Here is a 17,556-nt window from a genome sequence, read left to right on the forward strand (position 1 = left end):
AGCTAGTAAACCAAACAGGAAGAACATGTTTAGCATATCTCAAACTGGAAGAACTGAAGAAAAAAGTCAAGCCTTGGGTTGCAATATTGAAGGATTCTATGGGGAGAATATTGAACGATGCAGGAAGCATCAACAAAAGATGAAAGTAATACACAAAGTCACTGTACCAAAAATAATTAGTCAACATTCCTCCATTTCAAAGGTAGGATATGATGAAGAATGAATGGTTCTGAGGGAAGAAGTCCAACCTGCACTGAAGGCACTAGCCAAAACCAAGTTTCTAGGAATTGATGGACTACCAATAGAAATATTTCAAGAAGCACTGGAAAAATTCACTTGTCTATACCATGAGGGTTTAAAGATGGCTTCCTCACCAACTGCGTGAGAGATTGGTATTTATAGTCATTCCAAAGAAAGGCGACCCAAAAGAATTCACATATTCTAGAGCAGTGGTTCTCAACCTTCCTAATGCCGCGACCCTTTAATACAGTTCCTCATGTTGTGGTGATCCCCACATAACTGTAATTTTACTACTGGTATGAGTCAGGCAACCCCTGAAAAAGGATCTTTCGACCCCAAAGGGTCGCGACCCACAGGTTGAGAACCGCTGTTCTAGAGCAATGTCATTAAAGTAAAAATTTTCTGAAGCTCATTCAACAATGGTTACAGTAGTGCATTGACTGTCAGAAATTCAAAGTAAATTCAGAACAGTATGAGGAACACGGATATCATTGCTGACATTTGATGGATCTTGGCTCAAAGCAGGAATACCAGGAAAATATTTTCTTTTGTATAATTGTTATGCATTGGCACTCAATTGTGTGAAGCATAGCCAACTATGGATAACATTGAGAAGAGTGGGTGTTCTCTACACTTAATTGTGCTCATGAGGAAACTGCATATGGACCGAGATTCAGTTGTTCGAAGAAAACGAGTGAATATTACATGTTTTAAAATCAGGAAAAGTGTGTGAAAAGGTTGTATCCTCTCAGCATATTTATTCAACCTGTACAAGTTATATATATGAAGAACTCGACATCAAGATTTGTAGAAGGCTTCTTAACAACCTGCAGCTGACACAACCTTGCTTCTTGGAAGTGAGGAAAACTTGAAGCACTTACTGATCAGAGAAAGGACTGAAGCCTTCAATATGGATTTAAGCTCAATGTTAAGAAAACCAAAATCACAACTGGACCATCCTGGTACATGGAGGAAAGATTGAAGTTGTCAAGGATTTCTTCTTTCCTGGATCTACACTCAATGTGCATGGAGTCAGCAATCAAGAAATCAAATGACAGGGCGGTGGGAAAATCTGCTGCAAAAAGTCTCGTTAAAATATTGAAGAAGAAGGGTTTCACTTTGAAGACTAAAGTGTGCCTGGCCCAAGTCATGTTATTGTTGTTATTTTTATGTGCCATCGAGTCAGCTCTGATCTATAGTGTCCTTATGCACAACAGAACAAAATACTGCATTGTCCTGTGCCATATTCCCAATTGTTCCTATACCTGAGCCCATGACAGCTACTGTGTTAATCCATCTCGTTGAGGGTCTTCCTCTTTTTTGCCACCCTGTCACTTTACCAAACATAATGTCTTTCTCCAGGGACTATTCTCTCCTGATAATATGTCTCAAGAATATAAGATAAAATCTCGCCATCCTTGTCTCTGAGGAACACTCAGGTCTTAGTTCCTTGTTCTTTATCAGCAAGCACTTCAATTCCTTTTCATTTTCAGCAAGCATTATTTGCATTCTGCAGGTTGTTAATAAACCTTCCTCTAATCCTGATGCTATACTCTTCTTCATACAATCCAGTTTCTCTGATGACTTGCAGAGTACACTGATTAAACAAATATGGTGAGAGGATATAACACTGACGTCCAAGCCATAGTGTTTACAATCATCTCCTGTGCATGTGAAAGTTGGACATTGAATAAGGGAGACCAAAGAAAAATCGATGCAATTGACTTATGATGCTGGCAAACAGTCCTGAAAATCCTATGGACTGCCAAAAGAGCAAACAGATGTGTTTTGGAAGAAGTACAACCAGAATGCTCCTTCAGAGTGAGGATAGTGAGACTACATCACATGTGCTTTGGAAATGTTATCAGGAGAGACCAGGGAATAAGACACCATGCTTGATAATGTAAAAGAACAGAGAAAAAGAGGAAAGCCTTTTATGGGATTGACACATGTCCACAAAAATAGGTTCAAACATGACAGCACTTGTGAGGATGGTGCAGAACTGGGTAGTGTTTCCCTTTCGATGACACTACCACCAACTAACAAGAATTGACTGGTGATTTTAGTCTCTTTACATTTAGTGTCATCACTCATAGGTATGATTTTAGTGCAGTCATTTTACTGTATGGTGTGTGTGTGTGTGTGTGTGGTGCTAATGTGTTTTTGTCCATGATTTTTTATGTTCAGTTTATTTGTTTTTGCATTTTCTTGTAATTTTTCTTTGCTTTTTTGTATTTAATTTACTGTTCACTAGTTTTTGTGGGTTTCCTCTTTTTATTTTGATAACGTTTTATTATTTTATTTGAAGTTAGCTTGTAGTTTTAAATTTTCTTTCTAAATTTAAGGTAGTTCTCCCTTGTGCACTAATTGACTTCTTATCCGTTCAACTGCTTTATAGCTACTTTATGCTCTCCATTATTTTGTTGTTTTCGTCATTACTCAATGTTGTCTCTGCTTCACTATTTTCAGTCTTATGAACTTATTTCACTTTGTGTAGTATTTGAATAATAGATTTTTCAATGATGGTATCCCTTATTTTGATCTCAGGTTGCCATTTGCACTTGTTAATTATCTATCCAAAGAATTCCCATAAACATTTGTTATAAATTTGGTCCTGTTTTCTGAATTTCTTTAATTTTTTTCATGTCTGCAAATACTTTTATTTTTGCCTCATGTTTGAGGGACAATTTTACTGCATTTGAGAATTTTCATTGGCATTTTCTTCATCAGAATTTTGCAAAAATTGTTCAATTGCCTTCTTGCAAATATGATTTCTGTCAAAAAATTGAGCTTCTTCTTATTGATTTTCCTTTATAGGCAACTTTTATTTTTTTCCTAAGTTGCACTCGATTTTTTTTTCTTTTTCTTTGATGTTAGAAAGTTCGAACATGATATGTCACTGATTTTTTTTAAAGGGTCAATTCAATTTGGTGTTCTTTCAGTTCCATGAATTGTTATTTTGTACTGTGTCATGATGCTAGGGAATTATTCTTACAGTATTTCCTGGATTCTTTCCTCTTTGGTTTTCTTTAGTTTTCATCCCCCCCCAGCCCCCCCTCCGCCACTTGTGTTTTTGGTAGTTCCTGTTCTGGAATGTTTTCCAAATTCATGTTGTCTCAAATAATTCCTAGGCTTTGTTCATTTAATTATTTTTAGTTTATAGATTTTTCTTCTTGGTGAGGCTATTCTTCAATCTTACTAATTCAGGCTCCTGTTTCTTTAATGCTTTGCTTTGCTCTTTCAAATTTTTATCTAGTTCTGATAGCTTAGTATATGTCATCTAGATTTCTATTTGGAATTGTTGTATGACTAATTGTTTTTCATGTCTTGCCAGATGTCTCTTGCAATGTTTTCCTGAGAAAATGATTCATAATGGAAAAGGAAAAAATGTTATGTGTGGAAGCAGGGAGAAAAGTTTAAAGTTCAGAAAAGGGTATGAACATTGAGTATTAAGCAATACAAACTTGCCTCTAGTACCACAACACCAAATACTAAGTTGTGCTACATAGGGGGAGCTAATAAGAAATCATGTTATTAGATGGCAGTATTGTAATTTATATGTGAGTTTGTTTGTAAAATGTAAGAGCTCAATACTACCTAACTGATATTCAATCACAGACTTCTGCAATATAGCCATTTGTTTTTATCTCTGTTAAGTGTTGAGGGAGGTTTGGTGGGATCGTGGTTACACATTGGGCTATGATCCGGAAGGTCAGCAGTTTGAAACCACCAGCTTCTTATTGAGAAAAAAGACAGGACTTCTACAGGATTCCTGTAAAGAATTACAGTCTCAGAAACTCACAGGGGTAGTCCTAACCTCTTCTGAAGGGTCTCGATGAATCAACATCACTTGATGGCCTTAAGTTTGTTGCATTATTAAGAGTTGCAGTATAATCACGTTTATGTTTACTGGAGAACATTTGCTCCTTTTACATCAAACCTCAGAGAAGTAAGTTTGATTTTTAACTCTAGATTTCATTTTTGTGTGCAGTAATTTTATCTTGATTCCATTCTTATTAAGTCTCCTATATGAAGGGGACTTAAAAAAATTTGTTGAAAAATTCCACTATTCTCTCATAATATTCTAGCAATAAAGAATTTCACTCCTTGAATCCAAAGACACCTGAATTTTTTTTGATGTATCGAAGAATCAGCCACTGAAAACTGCATGGAGTTCTACTTCAATACATATGGGGCTCCATTAATCAAAATCCATTCTACAGTAACTGTTTTTTAAATGTTATAATTAATCTGACATATTTATGTATATTCAATTTTTATATTTAGTATAGAATATCTTTTTTCCCTCTCCTCTTTACTTGATGGTAGATCAAACCGAAACCTTTTTCTTATACCAGAAAATAGAATTGGGGAAGGCCTTTTTAATGACGAGTTTGCTATCAGCTCATAGATCAACTTGACAACTTCTGTTTTCGAGGTAAAGCCCACATAGAAAGAGACACTGTAGTTTGTCTCCCTGCCAAACGGAAAGATAGACCCGAGAAGAATCAGCCCCTTGCTGTTCATTTGACTGTTGTGGTGGCAGTTATTTATCTTCCTTTGTGTGCACATTCTAAAACATTGCATCTTGGACTGATGTTCCCATTTCCAGGTGCCGACTATCTCTTGAGAAGTTTGGCAATGGTGTGTAGCACTGTGTAACTTGTATGTCTTAATTGCACGGGAATGTTTGGTTTTCCATTTATCAAAGAGACTTCTCTTTGAAATTCTAATTTTGTAGATGTCTGCATCTTTTTCTTTTCCATGTTTGGAGTGTCATTTTTGTTTTATCTTGGGACTATTGATCTGGTACTTGCCTTTTTCTTTAGGAAGGGAAGCTCTCATTCAGAATAATGTGAATTTCTGAGTTTATTTCTTCCATTTTTTAAACCTGGAAATAGAAGATGGCATGTGCATTCACCTAAAAATGAATGCAACTTTAAGAAGTTCTTTAAGATTATGTATATTTTTGTGAAATTTGGCCATCTATTTTAAAAACCAAAAATGTTGGGAAACAGTTTCTGATATTTTGCCTGTATTTGCTTTGAATGCTATCTGTGGGTGAAGAGGCATACTAAATATGTCTGTGGTGCTAAACACTAATGCATATGGACTCTGTGATTAATTAATCACAACTAAACACCTTCTAGTCTGAATTATAAAAACATCAGTAGATGCCCCAAACTACCTTGAAGTTTCAGGATATGGTTAATAATTGCCTTTAATCTTCTACTTGTAATACATGTTGACTTAAAAATGAGATGACACATAGTGAGGGTTTTTTTTTCTTTTTTTAAACCATTTTATTGGGGACTCATACAACACTTATCACAATCTATAAGTACATCAATTGCATAAAGTATATTCGTTACCCTCATCATTCTCAAGACATTTGCTCTCCACATAAACCCCTGGCATCAGTTCCTCATTTGTCCCCCTCCCTTCCCACTCCACTCCCCCATGAACCCTTGATAATTTATAAATTATTATTTTGTCATATCTTACACTGTCCGACTTCTCCCTTCACCCACTTTTCTGTTGTTCATCCCCCAGGGAGGAGGTTATATGTAGATCCTCATAATTGGTTCCCCTTCTATACCTCACCCTCCCTCCACCCTCCCGGTATGGCCACTCACACCCCTGGTCCTGAAGGAGTCATCTGTCCTGGATTCCCTGTGTTTCCAGTTCCTATCTGTACCAGTGTACATCCGTGAGGGTTTTTTTCATTAGAATTTTATTCTTATATTTTATTTTAAAGGAATCATTATTTGAAAATATAATTAATAAAGCATTTATAGGAGAGAAGAACTTTTTTGAATGCTGACTAGAACAAGTGGATTTTATAATTTCCACTAGTTCACCATTCTGCTAATCATATCCTTGAAATTATGATTTAATATGAAACCTGTTTCTGCAGTCTAAGAATTGAAAACTGTGCTCTTCAGGAACATCTAAAGAGTTCCTGTAATTGGCATAGTAAATTATGCACTTCGTTCATCAACACTATTGTATTGTTTTTGAGACAATCCGCTGCTCCGTTTTGCCTTTTAATGTTCAGAACATCAGTCCTTGCATATAGTCACGGACTTCAGTAAAGTTCTTAATGTGTGCTAGAGTTAGCTGTATTTATAGGGAATGGAAATGTTCAAAGTCAGAGATAACTTGCTCTTCACTTCCTACTCATCCCTGGCCTTAAAATTTTTCCTTTAAAGTTAGGAATGTTGTATTCGCTTTCTTAAAAATCCATGAAAACTCTGAATTAAGAGTGAATTTGTATTTCCAGATATGCTGATGCATGGAGAAGTTTAGTGAACTTAGACCTATTATTCTGTGTTGCAATTACCAATAAATAATTTGATTGTAATTTTGTTTCAACTTAAATTCATCATTAAAAATTTAAAAACTAGCTAATTTGATTATTGTGATAATTAGTGGCTTGGAATATTTTTATTTCAAATTAAGCCTGAGGCATTCATAGTTTAAATTTACCAGATAATATTTTCCTGTTGATTCTTTTTTTATAAAGGAATTTCAGTTCATAAAATGTGGCATACAATTATTTTCAGTGGAAAAGAATTTAGTCTTTGAATGTGGATCTGAAACCATTTGTCTATCCTTTGCTTCACAAGGTTTTCCCTTTAGAAAGCAAGTCTGGCGATATAAAGTAGGCTATGTATCCTGAAACTTATAAAAAGGAGATGGGAGGGTATTCGGATCCATATGGATAATAAAAATCAGCTTTTGTAAGATTTCATGCAGACTAATGGCTGGTGAAATTATTCTGAGTAGTTGAAATGAAATGAATTAAAGAACATAAAAAAGAGAGAGCAGAATGGTTTATTACTTTTCTTTGGAGACACAATTTTTGCGTTATTGATATCTATGTAGCGGATATTTAAGGTTTTGAATCGCAAGATTGGTAAGTGAGGGCTATAAATCCAGAGCTATGGTACAAAATTTTATGACTAGCAGGTACTAAAACAGTATGCCAAAGACTCCTGGGTCTCAAATTGTTTGACAGATGAATATTCATAGTTTAAGAAAGGAACAAGCACCATTCTTCCTCTTCTCTGAATAATATCATGTTAGAAGTAAAATGACTAATGCCTAATTTCAAAAATATACCTTTTGAAGATGATGTAAGAAGACAAAGAACTATCAAAGTCAGATTTGCTATGTCCTTCAGGACTTTAAAAAAGTTTTCCTAGGAATTCTGTAAAAATTAAATCAGTAACAAATGTGTGAGGCAATCAAATTATAGGTTATTTATAATAATATTAAGAACATTTTATCACTTAAGTAACTTGTATACTTCAAGGAATAAACATTGGAATTTTAATGTCCAGAAGATTGCAGCTATCAATACAAAAGTTTCATGGACTGATACAATGCAGTTCCAAAACATCTGGTTTTATGAAGGCGTGACACAGCTGAAAAGTGTTGTATCCGGATGGGGTCACATGTCTGTAAGGAAAACTAACAGGACGATTTCCTTTTTCAACAGAAGAGATGATGGGGGCAAATTATAATCTCTAATCTACCCATGTCTTCTGGAAGTGAATGAAAATTGAAGACTCACTCTGGAGTTTCACCACTTTTATATATTTTTTCATGTAAGACAATTTTTTTGCAAGAGAAAAATACTGTTAAAAAAGAGGTCCAAATACTGTTAAAAAGAGGTCCAAAAGAGGTCCAAAAATACTGTTAAAAAGAGGTCTTTATAAAATCTCAAGTCCCTTTGGATTCTTTTCTTTCTGTCATTAGTAATCTAACAAATAAAAATATCCTTGCACAATACTATATATTTCTTATATGCTGGTATGAATATTCATATTTTTGTGCTAAAACCTTATTTTATTTGGAATTATTGAATAAATATTGTAATATAATATACTATTACAAAACTACAGTTATTTCTCCTTTATATGTATTTTTAATATTGTGCAATCATATGAAAACCCACATTTTTGAAAACTTTTGCCCTTGTTCTTCAGTTATGCAAATAAATGTAATCACTTGGTTTGGGAAATAAAGTCCTACCCATTTAAAAATTTTTTTTTCCTACCCATTCTTTTAAATCTTGAGAAAGTACCTTGTTTCATTATATGTTACTATTAAAATAATGTATTGATTATTTGATGTTTTAAAATAGTAGTTTACATTATTTACACTATAGATCAATAATTGACTTGATAGATTGAGTTTTGTTAATGTACCTAAATACAATTATTCATTTAAATTCAATCTCAATAATATGGAATGGATTTTATGATGTGTGATGTGGATGTGAGATTATCATCAATGAAGTTTTGACTTTAATACACCTGTTACCACCATTGAAAAAAATGTCATTGAGTCAATTCTGATTCATAACAGCCCTGTGTAGGGTTTCTGAGGCTGTAATTTTTTACAAGAACAGATAATCTCATCTTTCTCTCAATCTTGTGGTTAGAAGTTCAACCTTTAGTTGATAGCGCCACCAATATAATGCCACCAACTGGTTAAGCCTACTGCCCTCCAGTCATAGCACCATTTATAGTGTTGGGATGCTGTAAATCTTTAAAACAGAAGATACCTCTTCTTTCTCCTGTAAAGGGACTAATGGGTTTAAACTGTCAACCCCGTGGTTAGCAGTCCAACACGTACCTGACAGCAGCACCAGGGCTTCATGGAAAATACCATGTTACTTTTGAAAGTCTTACTCAACATTTCTTTGAAGTGTTTCTCCCTGTATTCTTGTGTTTGTCAACTTCTTTGCTTGCTTTTGTATATTTCACCACTTATCATATACAATTACTTCATTTCATATAATGACTATTTATATTCTTTGTGTTGAAACTCCAAAAGGACTTTGTAAAGTATCCCAAAAAGTTTCCCCACTTGAATTAGCGTGATACTTGAAATTCTTAGCATTAGTTTTTCCTCCGGATCTTGGCATTGATGTTTTGTGAAAATGCTGAGAGAGATTTGAGCATCGGCCTGGATTACCCAATCCTGAGCATGTTGGCCCTATATTACTAGTGGAAGGCGTGCCAACATGGAAAGAAAATTGAGCAACCATATGAAGATAGGGCTTTCAGAATATGCTTAAGAAAAATCTTTGTTGTTGGCGTTTAGTCACTACGCCAATCATTTGGTGTGATGTGTTGTGATGCTCAGCTCTTTTCGAGGTCACTGAGAGAACAACTCCTTTGGACTAGTGACTGGTTTACAGGTTGGGACTTGAAAGCTCAGCTTTTGGCAAGAGTAAATTTCATGTGCTCTAGGGTTGCAGATAGTAGGAAGGACAAGCCTAGAGAGATGCATGAAAACCATGCCTCTGAGAAAATTTCAGTTAAGCTGGATGGTTTTTCAGTGTTGTTGTTTGCCTTCAAGGATAGTAGATAAACACTCCTGCATTTCCATTTCGGAATGCCCTTTGCATTGAGATGAACTAAGACGACATTAAACTTGAACTAGGAAGATGTGAAAACATCTTTTATCATTTGAAACTTTAGGATACTGATATGTGCGGATGTTTCGAGCAGTTGACTTGTCAAGAAGATTGCATAGATTTAATGTGTTGTGAGAAATTGCAAGCTACCTTAGATATACCACAATTGAGTTTCTTCCATAATTCCAGCTGTCATTATTTTGTCATATGAACTCTGATTGCACACTAATTTTAAGAACCTGTATTTCCTGAGTACAACTACCTTTTAGAACATTTTTACCTTAGTTAATAACTTCTCTTTAAAATAGATTTTAATTTTATAAAATACTTAAAATTGCCAACAAATTGGCAGCATAAAACAGAAAGTTCCTTTGTAACATGCATATACTTGCCACCTATTAATACCTTGTACTATTATGATACATTTGTTACAATTAAAAATCCAATGAATGTATATGAATTATTATTAATTCCCAAAGCTTATTTATATTTCCTTAGTTTCTCCTTAATATCCGTGTGTTTCAGGATTCCATCTAAGATACCATATTATATTTAGTTGTATTTTTTGGGCTCTTGGTGGCTGTGACAGTTTGTGAATATTTTTTTGGTTTTGATTTTCTTGACAGTTTTAAAGAGTTCTAGTAAGGCACTTTTTAGAAAGCTCCACTATTGAAATTAGTCTAATATTTTTATTTTAAAGCAGTTTTATTGAGATATAATTAATATATCATATACTTCCATAATTGGGTCATATTGAAAAGAATTGTGTAATTACTAAAATTTGTTCTAGAACATTTTCTTCCTTCTTTCATTCATTGTTAGCTCCCCATTTTCCTGTCCCTGTCCCTACAATAAGCCATTACACTATTTATCAATCATCCGACTGGGGCATAAGGTAATTCTATTGATAGTGTCATTAATTTATCCAGTGGTATAGAATTGAACATATTGTTGAGAAAAGAAAAGTATACAAATATACCTTTTACATTTTATTTGCAATGTAAATAAAAATTTACATTGGTCACGGTGGTTGGTGATAAGGGAAATTTTCTAGTAACATTTTTTCTCAAGGAAATTTTCTAGTAACATCTTCTCCCCACATTAATACATATAATAACACAAGGAGCATTAAAATAGTAAATATATGGTGCACTTGCAAAGCAAGGGATGCCAATAAAAGTTGAGTACTTGCAAAGCAAGGGATGCTAATCAAAGTCCAATGACTTCCAATTTCATAGTCTTGGGGTGGCAGTCACCTATTTCTCCTTATACCTGAGAGTTTCAGACATAAGTCTAGGGTAAGTTTAAAGTAAGTCCAGTTCATTAAATGATGTTTCCACATCAAGTCCTTCTGGTGCCGCCTATGAAGGATGTTGTGTTACTTTAAAGACAGAGTACAAGGTCATAGTAGTTCATTGCATATAGCCTGGGTCACCAGGGCTGGACATAAAATTAGGTGAAAAGTATCTAATTAGGAAATTTCGTAGCAGGATTATTCTTCCCTGGGGTTATATAAGCATTTCTTCCTGATGGGAAGTTGCTTCTCCTTATTAACCCACCAACAGAAGTGAAAATGCCTCCTCTGAAACACACATGCTTCTCTCCCCCCATCTTGACTTCACTTTCTGGTAAGGTTTCTTTTTTGGAGTATATGTTGATGTGGTGTGAACTTATGACAATGTTGTATGGCAGCAAATGGATGATCTCCTTTACCCCTCTTCTTTAAGGAGTGACCCCAGCTGAGGTGAGGTCCCCTCTCTCATAGGGATTTTAAAGATGTGCCTGTAAGGGCGATGCTATATGGGTCAATGGTGCTAGAGAGGCTCCCTACCTCTTTATTTGTGAGACTAGATTAGAAGTTTGCACGACTTGAGAGCAGAATCCTTCCTGTGCCTTGGTGCTTATCCTCATCGCAGTGGGATCATGCACTATCAGGCCTTTTGCGAGTGACTCACTTCACTCAGCAAAAGTATTTTCACTTCTTTCCATGTGTGGATGGTTTCATGCTTTCGTCACTGTTTTTCAGGGATGCATAGTATTCCACCGTGTGTATTTACTATTGTTTCTTTAGCTATTCTTCTACTGTTGAGCACTTGGGGCTGTTTCTAGCTTCGTGTTATTGTGAACTGTGATGCAATAAACATGGGAGAGTATAAATCTGTTGGTGTTCTGCCTCTTAGTTTTGGGGCGTATGTGCCTGATAGCGGTATTACTGGGTCATATGGATTTCCTATCCCAGTTGTTTCAGGTAGTGCCAATTCATTTTCCTGGTGGAAAACCATACTGGTTTTATGTGCATACAAATCCACAATAGTGTATACAAGTTGTAGTTTCTACACGTCCTCTCCAGAATTTGTTGTTTTCTGTGTGTCTGCTTTTTTCCCTTCAATTGAGCCATAGCTGTAGGGCTCAGATCGTATTTCGCTGTAGTTTTAATTTGCATCTCTCAGATGAATCATGGTGGTGATCATTTTTAATGTGTTTTTTAGCCATTTGAATGTCATTTTTTGTGAAGTATCTATGCATTTTTCTGACTTTTTAATTGGGTCATTTGTTATTCTCTTACTGAGGTGTTGTAGAGTTCTGTAGATTTTGGTGAATCAACCCTTGTCTGTTTTGCCATTGGTAAAAAAATTTCATAATCATGGGCTCTTGTTTTACCTTTTTGATTAAGTATTTTGATGTGTATAAGTCATTTATTTTTAGTAGGACTCGGGCATTTAATTTGTCTTCCAAGCTATGTTCTTCGATTATTATACTCAGTAGATCATATATGCCCTGCAATAGGGCCCGTAAATTTGTCCTAAATTTCTCATTGATAATCGCAATATCTCTAGGGTTTACATTTATGTTTTTAATCCATATTGACTTCATTTTTATGCATGGGGAGAGATATGGGTCCTATCTCATTCTTCTGCATATGGAGATCCAACACCATTTATTGAAGAGGCTGTTCTTATCCCATTTGATAATTTTTAGTCCTATTTGAAGATCAGTTGCCTGTAGGTAGAAGCATGAACTTATGGGTTTTCTGTTCTGTTCCATAGGTCTATGTTGCTCTCGTTGTATCAGAACCAGTCTGTTTTGACTACTCTTACCTTATATTTTCTCATGATGAGACTGAGGTCATGGGAGAAAAACTGCAGAGGCAAAAGACCATTTTCATTACATTGTATAAAGGATGCACACTAACAACTTAATTTATGACTTTGGGTTGACTTTGAGTACGTAGATGAGGTTGACTTGGTCAGTTTCCTCTCCTATAAAGTCACATTATCCCTTTTCCATACTGTACTCCTTTGAAAGAATTCACTAGGCACAGCCCACACTTGAGGAGAATTATGCTTTATCTCAAGTGTGGAGTATCTACAGAAATAATTTAGGATTGTTTTCATGGGGAATTTATCTCTTATCTCCCACTTACTAATTTGTTTAATTAATTTTTACACCAGTATGGACTCATGTACATTTCATACTTAGGTTTATAAATCCAATACTTCTTTGTTTATTTTGTACTAAAATGATTTCAACTCTGACCATTGTGAGTTCTTTCAGTTGGGTCCCTTGGACATACTCCCACCATTGCAGAATAGGTTAGGTGTTGGACTACTAACTACAAGGTCAAATATTCAAGCCACCAATCGTGCCTAGAGAAAAAAATGAGGCTGTCCGAGCCTTTTAAAGATTTACAGTCTCAGAAACCCTCTATAGGGTTGCTACCTTGAATCAACTAGATGAGAATGAGTTTGACTTTTGTTCTCTTTGTTATTAAAAATGCTCCTGTCCCATCTTATATATTTCCTGCTTCAATTCTAGAATCACTATTTAATCTAAGGATCAGTGGTTCTTTTTTGAAGAATGATAATACAATCCATGATCTGGGTGTTAGTTAGATGAGCTCGCTGCAATGGGGATGTAATTTCTTTTAGGCTCTCTCAACTTCCAGAGTACTATATATATATATATATATATATATACTAACCAATATATTGCTTTTATTGTGCACAATGAAGTTTATCCTGATTCATAGTGATCTTACATGGCATAGGGTTTCCTAAGCTGTAATCTTTACAAGAGCAGATTGCCAGTTTTTTTCTCATGTGGAGCCTCTGGGTGGGTTTGAACTAAACTGCCTAGCTATTATACAATAAAGCCTATTCTGACTCATAGAAACCCTATATCAAAACACTAAGATTGTAAATCTGTAGGAAAGAGGATAACCTCTTTCTCACCCAGAGAAATTGAACACCCCACATTGTGGTTAGCCGATCAACACTTATACCACAGCATTGTTTCTTGAATGAATCTTTTTGAAGAAGGGTCTTGAATTTTTTCTTAGTCTATAAGGGGGTTACCATGACATGATCAGTGCTTTGTTCCGAGACATTGCTCATTCAAAGCAGTTAAAAATAAATATTAAGTTCTGAGGGATGTCCACAGTTTGAGCTCTTTTCAGCACCAAGAATCATTATTGAAAGAATCCGTAAAAGTTCTGTTTTTTAATACAATAATTTTATTTTGTAGTTGGTGAGATTAGACACAGAAAAACTTGCAGCAATTCCAATGTTTCTATAAGTACTATTTAGTGACATCAATTACATTCTTTAAATTTTATAACTATTCTAACCCTGCTTTGCTCCTCTGTTTCTATGACTGGTAATTTGCACCTTTATATACAAATCAATACCTACTGTGTATAGGTTAAAACTTTCAAATGGTAGAAAATTGCTTGAGTTCAGTTTGGGCATAAAGGAACTTTTTTAAAAGAGTGAACATCTAAGGATCACTGGTTGTGCAATGGTTAAGCATTTGGCCTATATCCCTAAATTTGTAGATAAAAGCCCCAGTGATGTGCTCTAATAAAGATTACAGTTTAGGAAGCTCTATGGAGAAATTCTATTCCGTCATGAGGGCCATTATGAGTTGGAATTGACTAGAAAGCATACAACAATTAGCATATGACATTAGTATGATAAATTAGTATGCCAGTTGCTGTCCAGTCTATTCCAACTTGTGGGTCAGAGTAGAAATGTACTCCAAAGCTTTGCTATTTTGGAAGGATATCAACAGGCCTTTCTCCTCCAAAGTGCTTCTTGGTGAATTAGAAGCTCCAACTCTTCAGGTAGCAGACAAACACGTTAATCATTTTCACTACCGACGTTGTTATTTACTGTGGATTTGATTTTGATTCACAGCGCCTCCATGTGGCAGAGTAGAGTTGCCCAATAGAATCTCCTAGACTGTAATATCTATGACATGGAAACAGATGGCCAGGTATTTTCTCCCGCCGAGCTTCCCTATAGTACTCCCTAATTGATGCCACAACCTGCAGTCTGTCTCTTTTCTGACCCTGCCTCTTGCATTGCTGTCAGGGTGATGTTTCTAAAATGAAAATTAGATCATGCCATTGTTTGGCTTACAGTTCTTAAGCACATTATTATTGTTTTCACAAGAATGCTTTGATTCATGACTTGATCATTTCTTGCTTTACTTTTCACCATTTCCAGTGACCTTTTTTTTTTTTTTTAATGAAACTGTAGTGGACTGCAAGTACCTGGTGGTATTTCCCCTCATTAGGCATGCTACTTCTTCTGCTAGAATGCTCCCAATGACCGCATTTTCACCGTTATCAGTGTCAGATTACCTAATAAGCAGCATAAATATAGGTAGGTTTACTTCTGCATACTACAAATATGGAGTAAATAATTTCATATTTTTCACTCTATCCAAGATTCTGCTTCTAGGTATGACTGGCATTTGTGTCTCTCCAACTCCCCAGCATCTTCCTCCAGAATCAAAGTCTCTTTAGAATTCCTGATAAGGATGGAGGACCTAATAAACTTACTTTGCTTGTTGGCTGCAGGTTGTTAATCAACCTTTCTCCAATACATATGACACCTTCTTGTTCCTATAGCTCAGCTTCTCAGATATTTATATTTGCTCAACATACATATTGACTAAGCAAGGTGAAAGGATATAACCTTGTTGCACACTTTTACTGATTTGAAACAATTCTGTATTCCCATGTTCTGTTCAAATGGCTCTCTTGGTCTACAGACAGATTCCATAAGAGCAGTGTGTACTGAATTTCCATTCTTCATAATACTATTCATAATTTGTTATAATCCGCGGAGTTGAAAGCTTTTTCACAGTGAGTATAACACAGGGGAACACCATTCTGCTATTCCATGCTTTCAACCAAGAGCCAGCTGATATTCGCTATTCTATCCTGCATTCCACATTCGCTTTTGAATCTGGCTTGAATTCTTGGCACTTCTGTGATGATGTACTCGGTAACAATTTTTGAATTCTCTTTAGCAACATTTGACTTTCATGTTCTATTAACAGCATTATCCAGTTATTTCCACATTTTATTGGGTTACCTTTCTTTGGAATGGACACAAAAATTGATCCTTTCCATCGCTTGGCCAGGTAACTCTCTTCCATGTATTTCAGCAAAGATGAGTGAGCTCTTTTGGTGTTGTATTCCTTTGTTGAGAAATCTCAATTGGTGTAGGTAGGTACCTAGTAAGTGATAATTGAATCAGTGGATGAATTAATGAATGAATGAGTCAAAGAATTAAATACTTGAAAACGGATTTGTGAGCCCCAATCCATATAATATGTTTCATTTAATTATTTATCCCTGTGATCATGACTAAGAAGAAGGTCGTTGAAAAAGAAAAATATATATATAACAAGTATTTGTTAAAAAGCAAGAAAAATATATTTAATGGTTATCCTTTGGCAGTACATATTTGTCCTTTTCCAGTTCTATGTTTGAGATGGTTGACCATCCATGTGCATAATAGCAATTCTTAATAATTTTAATTAATTTTGGTGAGCATTTGAAGCTAAAATTGCCTTCTGTTTATCTTGCGGTACTATGATTTTCTTTAATCAGAGCTCATTTTGTGATTATTCTGGTCAGCTGAGGGTTTATTATATTTTATTTGACATATTTTATCAAGATCACTTTCACAATTATATATATTAACATTTTAACAGTTTTGGTGACATAATTCACATATCATACAATTCCATGATTTAAACATATTCAAAAGAGTTGTGCGACCATCATTACGATCAATCCATTTCAGAACATTTTTCCCTTTCTTGTACTTATTTTTAGTAGCTCCCAGCTCCCGACAACATCCCCTGCCACAGCTATCTCTACAGATTTATATATCCTGGATTACATATACAATAGTTATCTGACATAATACATAGTTATTAATTGTAATGATCTGTCTCCAAGCATTCTTTTTTTTTTCTTCATTGGCCCCGTTTGCTATTTGCTGGGATCTCCTCCTAATGTCATCAAATTTCTCTTAATAAGACGGTAAGCTTGCATATCATTCTGGCAAACCAGAGTGAGTTAAAAAACAAAAGTAATGAGAGCTTTGATGTAGCACTTTGCTGTGCTGAGAAGCCTTTAAATGTAACTTAATTTCCTATTTTGAACTTTTGTATCTTCATGTCTTTCTGGTATCACTAGACACATGTGATGCATTACTGCAAGGAGGTAATCATGTTTTTTTAAATAGAAAACAAGTAGCTGCCAAACTTGCAGCTTTTTATTAAGAAATCTTTTCTTAAATTTTGAAAGTGATATGCATGACAGCAAAAACATTTAAAATGAACCAGCAAAAGTAATGTCAGTTTATAAGACTTTTACAATGTACTGTATTTACACAATGAAAAGTCAATGTTTAGAGAGTGTTTGCTTTAATGAAATTCCTCACTGCTTCTCTCTGATTGTATCTGTACTTGGATAAAAAAGCAATTTAGATATCATAATAGTTTGTTTGGCATAATCAAAGAGTGTCCCTACAAGTGCATAAAGTAAGAATAAGAAATTAATCCACATATAAAGTTGTTTT

At 35.0% G+C, this 17,556-nt stretch overlaps 1 protein-coding gene across 1 annotated transcript in view; it reads left to right on the top strand.

The window, feature by feature from the left end:
- The window catches only part of DACH2 (dachshund family transcription factor 2), a 792,597-nt gene that overhangs the window by 98,613 nt on the left and 676,428 nt on the right, over positions 1-17,556 (top strand). The window lies entirely within an intron of this gene.

Source organism: Tenrec ecaudatus, chromosome X (genome assembly GCF_050624435.1).
Source record: "Tenrec ecaudatus isolate mTenEca1 chromosome X, mTenEca1.hap1, whole genome shotgun sequence".
In the NCBI taxonomy this organism is placed as follows: domain Eukaryota; kingdom Metazoa; phylum Chordata; class Mammalia; order Afrosoricida; family Tenrecidae; genus Tenrec; species Tenrec ecaudatus.